Here is a 14,022-nt window from a genome sequence, read left to right as displayed (position 1 = left end):
GAAATACCTACATCTGGAGCTCATACATTTTATACAGATGCAAACAAACAAGGAAAGGCAGGTTACAAATCAGAAAATTTAAGTAAAGTGGTTCAAAGTCCTTACAATTTGGTTCAAAAATCAGAATTGTATGGTATTCTGTTGGTATTAGTGGATTTTTCAGAACCTCTCAACATAGTTACTGATTTTCAATATGCTGAAAGAGTGGTCTTACATATTGAGACTGCAGAATTTATCCTTGATGAGTCAGAATTAACTTCACTATTTATTCAGTTACAAGATATAATCAGGAATAGGAAGCATCCTTTATATATAACTCACATCCGATCCCATACAGGTCTGCCAGGCCCTCTAGAATAAGGTAATGATGAGATTGATAAACTACTGATAGGAAATGTGCTGGAGGCCTCAGAATTTCATTAAAAAAATTACATCAATAGTAAAGGTTTAGAAAAGGTGTTTCCATAACCTGCAACAAACCAAGGAAATTATAAGGAAATGTCCTACTTGTTCCTTTTACAATCAGACTCTGCTACCAGCAGGATGTAACCCAAAGGGTACTCAGAGAAATGAAATCTGGTAGATGGATGTGTTTCACTTTGCAGAATTTGGAAAATTGAAATATGTACACTATACTATTGATACTTATTCAAGATTTCAATGGGCAACTGCTTTGGATTCTGAAAAAGCTGATTCTGTAATCATGCATTTGCCAGAAGTTATGGCCATCGTGGGTATACCTGCACAAATTAAAACTGACAATTCTTCAGCATATGTCTCTGGTAAAATGAAACATTTTTTTTGCTTATTATAATCTAAAGCATACTACAGGTATACCACATAATCATATAGGCCAAGCAGTTATAGAAAGATCAAATTGAACTCTAAAGGATATGCTAAACAAACAGAAAGGGGTAACAAAAAAAAACCAGAAACAGACTTCATAATACTCTACTAACTTTGAATTTTCTCAATGCTAATGAGAAAGGAACAACAGCTATGGAGAGACATTGGATAACAGAAAAAACTACAGAATTAAATTAGCTTGTATACTTTAAAGATGTGCTAACCTCAGAATGGAAACCAGGATATGTATTACATTGGGGACAAGATTTTGCTTTTGTTTCTACAGGAGAAGTTAAGCTGTGGATACCATCAAAACTGATAAATGTTTGATTTGAACAAGAGAAGAGGTGATAGTTCATCAATCAGCATGACCATCCAATTTATACCACTAACAAATGTTTTTCATTTAATCAGATATAATGTGCCAAAAGGGAACCTCCCCAAAGTTAGGCTTGGGGAAATGTTTTTGTTTTTGTCTTTCAGGAGAATGAAGGCTAAGGAATCTGAAGAGTACTGGTCAAATGAGACACCTGAAGAAAAAGGACGAATCATCTAGAAAAAATGACCCAAGAAAAAGTAAATTCGGCCTATTAATATATCACATATAAAATTTCATAAGTCTTCCTAAATGTTTGTTTCTGCTCTTCTCTACAGACACTTAACACAAATGGTCTTTTGGTAGTTCCAGTTTAATTAAAAATTAAAGTTGTCTTTGGAGTTGGAGAATGTCTCTCTCCTTATTTAAACCCAAGCATGTTGTTAAAAGGAAAATGCAAAATCTCTGTATCATGTCAGAAGCAAGAGCCATCTTAGGATATGGGACAGAATGAAATGAAATAATTAAGGGACTATTCTATTGCCACTACTCTCAATTCTTTGGTTCTATTTTGATTCTTTAAACTTTTCTTAATGTATGAACTTTATATCAAAATTTATAAGATACATATATATATTTTAAACTTTTGTTATGATATTAATGGTCATATAGAGTACTAATTAATTCTAGAAAAAAGGCTTCAATTAGCTGCCTATACATGTCTTTGTGTTCGAGTCTCTATCAGTTTTCTGCAGGGAATCACAACCAGGCCTAACATTGAATTTGAAGTCTCCAGAAAGATGATGGGACCCCACAACAATGATTCCACATGGACAATAATAATACCACTAAGCTGACAAACATCACCCACAGATCAGCTTTGGACTACAAACTGCTCAGAACAATTTCAAGATGGCTAGCTGAGATTATCCAGTTTCTCAGACTACTTGAACAAGGACTTGAGATAAGCCCTAAACTTTCGTATTATGCAGAGACGGGACAACAAATGATATAGCTACCTCTCCTGGAACTTGATAATTAACCCAAAATTTTTCTTTTCAGAATCCCCTAAAGATGCCTTAGCCCACAAACAGCAGGAAGTAATTTCAAGAACATGATGCTCATATTCCCAAAAGGTGGGGTGGGTGGTTTTTGGTCTTTCAATAGGTTTCAGGTTTGGGATATTGTCATTGTTTATGATGGTTGGTTACAAGTTGTTAATTGATAATGATTGGGGGGAAAAAAGCTAAACAAAGGAGATTAGATTCAGGGTTCTTATTTTAAAAAAAGAAAGAAAAAGAAAAAAGAAGATATAGATTAGAGGTAGATTATTGAATCTACTCTGGAAAAAAAGACAAAAATAATAGAAAAGGGTAGATTATTGAATCTATTCCAGAAGATATAAAATGATAAGATAAAAGGTAGATTATTAAATCTACTATGAAAAGAAAAAGAGAGAATATGGGTATGATAAGATTAAAAGAAAGATTATTGAATCTACTTTTATAAAGGCACCACTTGTTTTAAATATTTTACATTGTATTGGATTTTTTATATTGTATACAAATTTTGTATTGGACTCACCAAAATAGGATAAATAATGAAATTTTTGTCTGAATTTGTCAAATGTTAATGGACTAGACATTGTTAATGTATATAATGGCCGGGCGGTGGTGGCGCACGCCTTTAATCCCAGCACTCGGGAGGCAGAGCCAGGCGGATCTCTGTGAGTTCGAGGCCAGCCTGGACTACCAAGTGAGTTCCAGGAAAGGCGCAAAGCTACACAGAGAAACCCTGTCTCGAAAAACCAAATATATATATATATATATATTTATATAATGGAGGGGTTTTTTGTCTGAATCTGTCAAATGTTAATGGACTAGACATTGTTAATGTAATTCTTGACTGTATATATTGTGTATACTTATTGGATATAGTTATAAGCGGCTTTTATTATCTTAAACAAAAAAGGGGAAACACGGTGATATTATGTCCCCCAATATATTGTACACCCTAATAAATTTATCTGGGGTCAGAGAGCAGAACAGCCACTGGACAGACATAGAGGCCAGAAAATGGTGGCACACACACACCTTTAATCCTAGCATTCTGGAGGCAGAGATCCATCCGGATCTCTGTGATTTCAAGGCCACACTGGTAACTGAGCCAGGCATGGTGGCACACACCTTTAATCCCAGGAAGTGATTGCAGGACACACAAAGGTATATAAGGTGTGAAAACCAGGAGCTAGAGCCTTTTAAGCTTTTAGACTTATAGCAGCAGTTCAACTGAGATCTATTCCAAATAAGGACTCAGAGGCTTCCAGTTTGAGGAAACAAGATTGGCTGAGAAGTTGGTGAGGTGAGGCTAGCTGTGGCTTGTTCTGCTTCTCTGACCTTTCAGTGTTCACCCTAATACCTGGCTCTGGGTTTCTTTTTATTAATAAGACCTTTTTAAGATTCATGCTACACTCCATTGCTTTATCAATTGGGGCTCCCCAACAGAGAATTACTCATCTGGTAGGTTGACTTGTTGAACACTAGTTTTCATCTGCTGTATACTCCCATCGCCCTTGGCAAAAAAAAAATTCCAAATTGATTTCAGTTTTATTATGGGATTTTAGGTTTTTGTAACTTTATCAAAATATAAACCTTTAAGTAAAAGCTTAGGAGAAAATTAAGTATCCAGAGCCAAAGAGTTCAAAAGCAAAACCCATTTAAAATAATAAACTGAGCTTGATCAAAAACTTTAAGACAAATACTTGTACTCAATATTTAACACAGGGCCTTGCACATTTTAAACATGCACTCTACCACTAAGCTACATTTCAATCCTGTAAAACAAAAATTTTCAGTCTATGAAGGAGGAAAATAGATGTATGATACAGGCTAGAAGAAAATACTAGCAAGCCATGGATTTCATAAAGGACTACAATCTACAGTACACAAGTAAGCCTTAAAATTTAACTATAAAAAATCTAATTGGAAACCTGACAAGATCATGAAGAGACATTTCACTAAATAGGAGTTATAGACAAGGAAATCAACAAATGAAGGTGTTCAACATCATTAATTATTAAAGAAACACTTACTAAAGCCACAATAAGACATCACTACATTCCATCCAAAGGGCAAAAATAACAAATAGTGGCATACCAAATTGCAGTAGGATACAGCAAAAGGGGCTCATTAATGAATTTTTGGTAGGTTTAACCACTCTGGAAAAGAATTCAGAAGTTTCATTAAAACCAAAATGTGCAAGTATTATACAAAGAGCAAATGTAGTCCTGAAAACTGAATAAAATGAAATACACAAATGAAAATTAGCAGAGGCGTGTGCAGTGGCTGGAGATCCATTGCTGTTGTAGCAGGCTGCTGCTGTCATGATGCTCCAGGGGTCTCTGGTGGCCAACTGAGGCTAACAGTTCAAGGAGGCCATTGAGCTGAGTCAGCCAGAAGGTAACAGCAAGGGTCAAAGTGACTTTGCTGGACAAGCAAGTCCCTGATGCCAGTGTACAAGAGATAGATTGGACCCTGCTGTAGAAACATTGCTAGGGCATCACCTTGGGTGCCCTCAGATTCCCATGAACCTCTTCGTTACATACATGACAATAAGTACAGACAATGCCATCTCCATCTTCCTGACTATGATGGTGCATCTAGTGGCCTAGCCACCCACTCAAACACTAACAGTCATTTTAGTCACTGTCAATATGCTGAAGATTTGAAGTCAGAAGTTTCTTCAGAGATTGATCTACCTCATTGGGAACCAGAAGGGCTTAGCATTGGCTATTTGTAAGTATTAATTCATGGAACTATTGCCTACACATGTATCAGATTAGCTAGCCTAAATTGAGCCCAGAGAGAATGCAATTCAGGGGGTGGAGATTAGTTTTGTGAACCTTGAGAAAGCAGTACTTCATACCTACTTATATGGGCCTCATTTACATCCTGTTTAAGCTCCTGGCTCCAAAGTATAGTCACTCAAATGAAGTTTTCAGTACTGGGATTAGGTTACATCTAATTGAGTTGTTGGCCAAAGGCGTCCCATGGGAATCCCCAAACAACCCAGGCTATTGCCAAGACTATAGGTTGCTCTTTACAAACTGAGGCAAGGCTCCATTGCTGAAGACAACACCTACACAATTCACTGAGTATGGAGAAGTTGAGCTAGTGCCTATATAGAGCTTTCACTCCTATGTGCCAGCATCTTTGGTACACAAAGGTACTCTTCATGTTACCAAAGGAAAAATGTAAATGCCAACCCAACCATAAATGTTGGCATTCTGGCCCGCCCTTTGGGGGCCTGCCCTTCGTCCTGACATAAAGCCTTTTTTTCAAGAAAAAAAACCCTCCCTTCTTCTTCTTCTTCTTCTTCTTCTTCTTCTTCTTCTTCTTCTTCTTCTTCTTCTTCTTCTTCTTCTTCTTCTTCTTCTTCTTCTTCTTCCTCTTCCCTTTTCTCCCTTTCTCACTGTGAGGTGTGCACACCTCCATTTTCCCTCTTTCCCTCCCTTTCTTTTTCTCCCTCTCTTCCCCTTTCCTTCTCTTCCCCCCTCTCTCTCTCTCTCTCTCTCTATTATAATAAACTCTCCACATGGATGCTGTGTCTGCATGGTATGAGTGACTTTCCACTGTGCCACGCTGCTGCCTGCTACGTCTTCTTGGTGTGTGTCCCTCACCCACTGGGGCACCCTACCCACTGGCAGTCCGAGAAATGCTGGGACCCCGTACTGTCTAACACCATCACTTTTCCTACTGGAGGACCACTGAGACTCTTCACCCTATCAGTAAGATTCCTCCCTTCCCTTCTGGTCATTTTCCACGAGTGAGGATTCATATCTTCTCTCCTGTGGTTTCTTGCCTTTTGACCTTGCCCAAAAGACACGGTACCAGGCACCACATTTCTTGGGCTTTCAGCCCTCTGGCCCCTGTTCCTATGTGATGGCATATGGCAACAGCTTGTGCCCACTCACTCCATGGCCCACAGCCTTTAGATGTTCATCCACTGGCTATCTTGAGCCGTTACTGGTCTTCACTGACCCTCTGGGATGCTGGAAGTCAGTCTGTTGGACCTTCTACCTCACTGTGGAAAATGTGTCTACCACCTAACCTCTATCCCAGCTTTAGCTTGCTGGAGTCCTTGCTTATCTCTGCTCCCTCATGTTCCTCCAGTCTCTGCCAAAGCACTTACATCATCACCTGTCACTAAGTCCCTTTCTGTGACATGTGCACCCTTCAAAATTGCCTGCTAGATAAAGTTAGTACTCTTTGCCTGTCCCTTGCCTCCAATTCCTCTCCTTGTCTGTAATTTCATCTCCAGCCTCTTCTCTCTCTCTCTCTGTCTCTCTCTCTGTGTCTCTCTGTCTCTGTCTCTCTCTCTCTCTCTCTCTCTCTCTCTCTCTCTCTCTCTCTTCTCTCTCTCTCTCTCTCTCTCTCTCTCTCTCTCTCTCTCTCTCTCTCTCTCTCTCTCTCTCTCTCTCTCTCTCTCTCGCTTAACTCTGTTGCCAGGACCTCATCTGCCTGTTCCACGTGCAGACGCTGGTGCTGTGATTTTCCTGCAGCTGCCTGTCCCTCTTGCCTGACTGGGCTCCAGCTGACCAGGGAAGTGGTGGGCTGAGGCCCAAGGTGCAGGAATGCCCTGACTTACTTGGGGGTCCCAGGCCCCTCCAGCTGCCAAGCAAAAGGGATGGCAAACAAGTGCAGAAATGTCTGGCCACTTGACTATATTTCTGCCACATTTTTAAATGCTTGAGATTCTCTGTTTCTTATCTGTTCAATTTGTCTTGGGGAAAAAATAAATCCACATGACCACCTGATCAGTTGCCATATTTGATAAGGTCAATCACATGGTCAGGGGCCATCTTCATTAAGGGCAGCAAAAAAGACACTTCCTGTCAGTAGCTCAAGCACAGGCAGGGTGCCTAGCACTCAGGCCATCTGTGCGAGGGAGGTCAGGAAAGTTCTGCCTGTGGAGCATTGTTTTACTGGGCTGAGGATGCAAGCCTCTGGTTGAGGCCTGGCATTCCTCTGTGGCCACTCTGGTACTCGGGTGGGTGGGGCTTGGAGGCGTATCCTCTCTCCTCTCCAGCTCTTGGGCATCAGCAGTGCCACATGCTGGTGACATGGCCAACTGGCAAGCTCATTTTATAGATTAAAAAAATCAAGCCTTATTTTTTTTAAACCTACTGGGTCTCTTGACATAAATAAGTGATTTAAATTCTTCAGATTACTTTCCCCTTCTATGATATTGCTATATTAAGATTTTAAAATTTCAGATTTTAACATTAATAGAATTCTGATACTGTTTGGGTTACAAGCTCAGGATTTTAAATTTTCCTTTGCTGTCTTCTAAATATAAACTTAAACTTCTCATCATGCCAAAGACATCTCTGTCCAATCTATACCTGGCTCTCTCTAAACAAAAATGTACGTACCTTTTAACCCAAATCTATAATTTTGCTAAGACTCAAAGGTATGAACCTAGATACCCATTACCTGCACCTGCTTTTCTATTATTTGGATTTTAATATTAATTGATAATACTAATATATCTAAAACTTTTATGTTCTTTTACAAAATAAGAATTCATATAAGGCTTAGAGGATCAACAGAAGCCATTGGATCCACTTCACGGAGGTCCAAAGGACTCCAGATAAGTACAACAGTACAGCCTGAGTTTTCAAACTCCTCCCCTTCTCAATTATTAAGGCTGTGGGCCTAAAGGTTCCAAATAAGTTAATAAATTTTAGCTTTTGTCTGTAGTCTATCTGCTTCAACAGGTTTTCTGCTTGGCTGGCAAACACATCCAAGCACCAATTACTGACTGCAATCTGTTCCAAAGGACCATGAACTCTAGACTTGCTGAAGGCTGATGTGATGTGGACCAGTCCAGCCAAACTTGTTTCCTTTCTCTACAGCTAGGTCAGATGATCATATACTTCTGAAAAATACTCCATTGCCTGGGTTCCCTCCTTATATTTGACTGTCCTTTCAGCCTCCCTGGGCTCAGACCAACTGCACCCTGTTTCAGCTTGAAGCAGCTATACAAGAGAGTATATCATCCCTGCCCAAAACAGGCTAGAGGGCTAATTTAAAGAGAAACTCCCTGACATAGGAGATGAAATGTCTGCCTATAATGCCCATTAATATCCTAACTGGGCCCAGAGTTGTCAATTAATAGATTTATTAACTAAAATGGTTCTACAATGAGATAAGATACTTGACCTTCTTTATATAAAATAAAAGAGATATTATAGGGCCTTAAGAAATTATTTCAATATAAATAATTCAGGATTATAATCTGTACTCAAGGATCAAAATTACAGGGCTTTAAAAAATAACAGTACAAGAATGTATGTCTAGCCTCTTTGTTTTTGCTACCATTGGTAAGCTGTAACTGATTGGGAAAACTGTATGTCCAGGTTTAATTTATATATGCTCACAAATTAATTTAGATATACCTAACAGATTTTGTTCCCCAAGTCCTCAAACACCTTTAGAGATCTGAGAATATGGCATTTAATATAAAAAGCTTATGATAGAGAGACATGTCAGCTCCTGGCAGCATTCTATATCTTCTCCAAGAAGATGGATGACCTCAGAATAACTTCCACCTGGAAGCTTATGGCAAGGCCAGCCACACAGTGAAAAGCCACCTTAGACTGCTGCTGAGACTATCTAGACTGTGAATAAGTAAAACAATTGAAGATCGATTGCCCAATGCTGCAAAGTCAAGGTGGGTCAGTTTCCCCAAATTCCTACTCTACAAAAAATCTGTCAGATCTTCTGGGTTTAGCAGCTGAACAAGTGCTGCCTTTGGGACTTCTGCCCCCCAGCCCCCAATGACCACGGAGAGACTTGGGATTGCTGCCTAGGTAGCTAGAAAGCTGTCTCACTTCTTAAATTTATCCTTCTCAGATCTGATTGTGTTTGATGACTAAGGTACCAGTTTAACAGTCCCAATCCCAAGACTACAAGCACCTGATAGATGATTAATAAGTTTCCTGTTAAAAATAGAGACAGGGCCGGGCGGTGGTGGCACATGCCTTTAATCCCAACACTCAAGAGGCAGAGGCAGGCAGATCTCTGTGAGTTCAAGGCCAACCTAGGCTACAGAGTGAGTTCCAGGAAAGGCGCAAAGCTGCACAGAGAAACCCTGTCTCGAAAAAAAATACAGACAGGTATGCCTCATCCACAGACTTCATGGTACAGAATAGACTGGTTTCAGACATAACTTTGGCAGCTCAAAGTTTTAACATTGATAAATTAATTTTGATAAACTGATAGAGCATTGGCTATAAACAGTTCTTGGGAGTCCTTAAATTTCTATGGATTTTTAACCCTTTTGCTATGACACCAAGATGTAAATCTGTCCCAGCTGTCTGACAGATACCTGCAGGCTCCTGGGAAAAGTTCTGCTACTTTATCAAGAAATCTGGTCTGATGAAAACTAACAGTCTCCAGAGCCCATTTTGTCCCCACCCAATTTCAAACATATTTTGCAGTTTCACTCCTCCTGCCTGGACCAAGGTCAACCCACAGGGGGTCCTCCAGATAGCCAGCCCCTGCACCAGCTCCTAGGATGCCAACTACCAGCTGAGCACACCAACTGGGATGGATGCACCCCCACCTCCAGAGAAATAACAAATGTGACAGCTCATGCACTCCTAAAGAACACATCATCCATCAATTCACTGCTGGTACCACCTCTCCAGGCTCAAGTGGGCACCTACTCAGCAACCAGAACCTAGTTTTCCAAAATGTCCCAATAAAGGGCATATCCACTCTCACATCCCACTCATTTACCCTTTCCTCTTCTGTACAACCAGGGTACTTCTCCATCCCATTCTTTCTGGCAGTTATCAACCATGGCTAACCCCACTCATGAGGCCAATGATAACTAATTTTTTTCTCCTAGCAACCTGCCTTCTCAGTTCCCTCAAGGAACAGATGCCTGAGATCCCCATGCCTGAGACCTCCACAATGACAGCCAACTGAATGCTTCTTCACTCACACCTCCCGCCATGTGTGTTTCCAACTCCCAATTTCCCCCTCCCACTTCACTCCAAAATCAGCAGGAAGCAGTCTCGAGAATTCGGTGCTCTTGTTCCCCAACTTGCTATACATAACTCACCTTTTTATAATAATCAAAACAGAAGAATGTTAGCATTCTGGCCCACCCCTTAGAGACCTGCCCTTCATCCTGATGTAAAGCCTTCTTTAAGGAAAAGTCCCTCCCCTCTTATTCCTCTTCCTTTTCTCCCTTTCTCACCATGAGGTGTGCATGCCTCCACTTTCCCTCCCTTTCTCTTTCTCCCATTCTCTCCTTTCCCTCTCTTCCCCCCTCTCTCTCTATCTCTCTATTATAGTAAACTCCCCACGTGAATGCTGTGTCTGCATGGTATGAGTGACTTTCTACCACACCATGCCACTGCCCACCACGTCTGCATGGTATGCCTCCCTCAGCCACTGGGGCATCTTGGCCCAACCTGCCAAGGCCTCCTGCATGTCGTATCATTACAATAAATGCTTTAATCTACAGTGTTATCCTGTCTGCAGGATATGCTAGTGCAATGGTGGCATAGAGCTTGTATGAGTAATCAACTGATAACTGATTTGACTTATGGCCCACTCCATGAGATGAAACCCATACCCAACACTGCTCAGATGACCAAGAAGCTGTGACTAGGTAGTCCAGGGACCTAGGATAAAACCAAATATTATTAAAAAAAATTCTAAAAATAAATGATTTCTACTGACATTCTGTTATACTCATAAATCAGTGCCTTGCTTAGCCATCATCAGAAAAGTTCCCTCTTACAGCAAATGGTAACAAATACAGAGATACACAGCCAGAAATTATGCAACAAGTGAGAGACCTTGGAACAGTCAGTTATAGAAGAAATGTCTCCCTTAAACCCTTCCCCTCAGGGTTCAGGGAACCCCATAGAAGAGGAGTTGGGAAGAGTGTAAGAGACAGAGGAGATGGAGAATGCCAAGAAAACAAGGCTGTCTAAGTCAACAAGATGGATACACATATGAACTCAGAGTCTGAGGCAGCATGAACATGGCCTGCATAAACCTTGTTCCAAACAGGGTCCTACAGTATAGATGAAATTCTGAACAGTCTTAGTAAATAAGAAACACAGAGCCAAATATAGGGGAAATAGCCGAAGAGACCAGAGAATTAGCAAAGAGCCACTGACTACCCTTTAGCTTACCACCAAGCCGTAGTTTCCCACACGAGAGAGCTTCTTCCTGCCTAACCTGCACTTTTATTGCTTTCCTGTTCTGCCTTCTCATTGGCTCTAAGCCCAGTCACATGACTTCCTTGTCACTGCCTGTCTATACAGACCTCCAGGTCTCTTTGGCTGGTACTGAGATTAAAGGCTTGTGTCACCACGCTTGGCTGTGTCCTTGACCACACAGAGACTCTGCCTGCCATGTGATCAGAATAAGGGCATGGGCTACCACTGCCTGACTTCTGTTCCTGGCTCACTATGACCTCTGATCTCTAGGCAAACTTTATTTATTAACATACAAATAAAATCATATTTCAGGACAATTAAAATATCACCACCTTTTTGCCAAATACAAATAGACTAGATATTATAAATAGACTAGATATTGTAACTGTAATTCTTGTCTTATAATTGTTTTGTTATAGTAATTTTACTATGTTAAAGTTAAAACCTTCCTTTTGGAAAAAAAAGGGGGGGGAAGTGCTGGTAATGTCTTTCTGTATGCTGTGAAGGTGTTACTCTGATTGATTGATGGATTGATAAATAAAACACTGATTGGCCAGTAGCCAGGCAAGAAGTATAGTGTAGGTGGGATAAGGAGAGAGGAGAAGGCTGGGAAGTGGAAGGCTGAGCCAGGAGACGCTGCCAGCCGCTGCTGCCATGAGAAGTAAGATGTAAAGTATGTGTTAGCCACAAGCCACGTGGTGACTTATAGATTAATATAAATGGGTTAATTTAAGAAATAAGAACTAGATAACAAGGAGCCTGCCACAGCCATACGGTTTATAAGTAATGTAAGTCTCTGTGTGTTTACTTGGGTCTGAGCAGCTGCAGGAGTCGGGTGGACACTGGAGAAAACTCCAGCTACATTACAGCTGAAAGGAGAAGTGGACACATCCCCATCCCTAACCCAGAGGTGATCTCCAATTGATGGACACTTGCAAATAAAAACTTAGTTTCCTCCAAGGGAGTCTCACTGGGGAGACAAACTACTCTTCCTAAGGGCAGGCTGCATGCCAGCAGTAGATGGCCAACAAAAGAATAAACTCAATGGCATCTTTGGGGGTTCCTTGTGTCGAGGCTTTTACATTTTTTTTAAATATTTTGTTTGTTTGCTTGTTTGTTTTTTGTTTTTCAAGACAGAGCTTCTTTGTGTAACAGCCCTGGCTGTTCTGAAACTCGATTTGTAAACCAAGCTGCCCTCAAACTCACAGAGATCTGTGTTCTTCTGCCTCCTGAGTGCTGGGATTAAAGGTGTGTGCTATCATGCCCAGTACCCCTCCCCCTTTTGTAAATTTTGTTTTCTATATATTGTTTTCCTCTCTCTTTTTACCCTACAGGTCCTTTGTGTATATATTATGACTTCTCGTTTAGTGTTTTTGTGGGATTCCTGAGTGTGCAAATGAGTGTGTCTCTTGAATTCTTTCCTTCTATTTGTCTGTTTTTTCCAGTTCCAACATGTTAGTTTTTCTTTTCTTTTCTTAAATTTTATTTTGTTATTATCACATAGGAGCCTGTTTGTTTTCTAATGAGAGACAGAAAGGGAGTGGGTCCAGATGGGAGGGGAGGTGGGGAGGATAGAGGGAGAGAAAACCATAATCAGGATTATATGAGAAAAAAATGTATTTTCAATACAAGAAAAAATAAAAATAAACACTCATGTTTAAAAGAATCAAAATCTTCACATTTCTCCTTGATGAGGAAACTGATTCAGGAAGACAATGTGCATATAACCACAAAGAAGCTTTACCACAATTCCTTTCTCTGGTTCTACACAAACCAAACTCTATGGAGAAAAAAATAGTGATTGCTAAATTCAAGCCTGTAGCAGCATCTCCCTCCAATAAATAACCTGTGGGGAACAACAGTTTTAAAAAGTTGTACAAGTTCCCCTTAAATCTATTTTATTTAACATTTTACCTTTTTTTTTTTTCTTTTTGGCATAAACCAACACAAAATTCTATTTCAGACACTTTGGAAGCTCTGAGAAACTAATTTTAGATTCAAATTTTACATACTAAAAGGAAAAATAAACCAAAAAAAATAACATGTAAAAAATAAAAATGAGAAAAATGAGAATGGCTCCTATAGACTCATATATTTGAATGCTTAATAGTTGGTGGAACTATTTGGGAGGGATTAGGAGGTGTGGCCTTGTTGGAGGAGTTGTGTCACTGAGTATGGTCTTTGAGGTCTTAAAAGCCCATGCCAGGCCAAGTCTCTCAATGAGATGTAAGCTCTCAGCTCCTGCTCCAGCACTATGCCTGCCTGGCGCCATGCTCTCTGCCCTAGATTCACCCTCTGAAACTGTAAACAAGTTCCCAACTAATTACTTTTTTTTAAGTTGCTTTGGTCATGGTGTCTCTTCACAGCAATAGAAAAAATAACTAAGACACCAGTAGTCCAGAATTTGAAGAAATGAGTAAAAACATGGGTGTGGTTATAAAAGAATAATAGAAGTGATCCTTGTTGTGATAGAGTATTTAGTATCTTGACTGTGTCAACATCAATGCCCTGCTGGAGATTTCAGACTGTAGTTTTCTAGATGATTCCACTGGAAGAAAGTAGGACATAGGAAGAGCATATTACATTCCTTCTCTGTGGATTGTTTGTACATGTG

The 14,022-nt window shown here is 40.2% G+C and overlaps 1 pseudogene; it reads left to right on the top strand.

Annotated features, from left to right (window-relative positions):
* The first annotated feature begins 4,544 nt into the window (after window positions 1-4,544).
* On the top strand, window positions 4,545-5,061 carry LOC128098354 (ER membrane protein complex subunit 4-like; annotated as a pseudogene).
* The last annotated feature ends 8,961 nt before the right edge of the window (window positions 5,062-14,022 follow it).

Source organism: Peromyscus californicus, unplaced genomic scaffold (genome assembly GCF_007827085.1).
Source record: "Peromyscus californicus insignis strain IS unplaced genomic scaffold, ASM782708v3 Scaffold_6__1_contigs__length_162567912, whole genome shotgun sequence".
Taxonomy (NCBI): Eukaryota; Metazoa; Chordata; class Mammalia; order Rodentia; family Cricetidae; genus Peromyscus; species Peromyscus californicus.
This window is presented reverse-complemented; position numbering and strand designations above follow the sequence as displayed.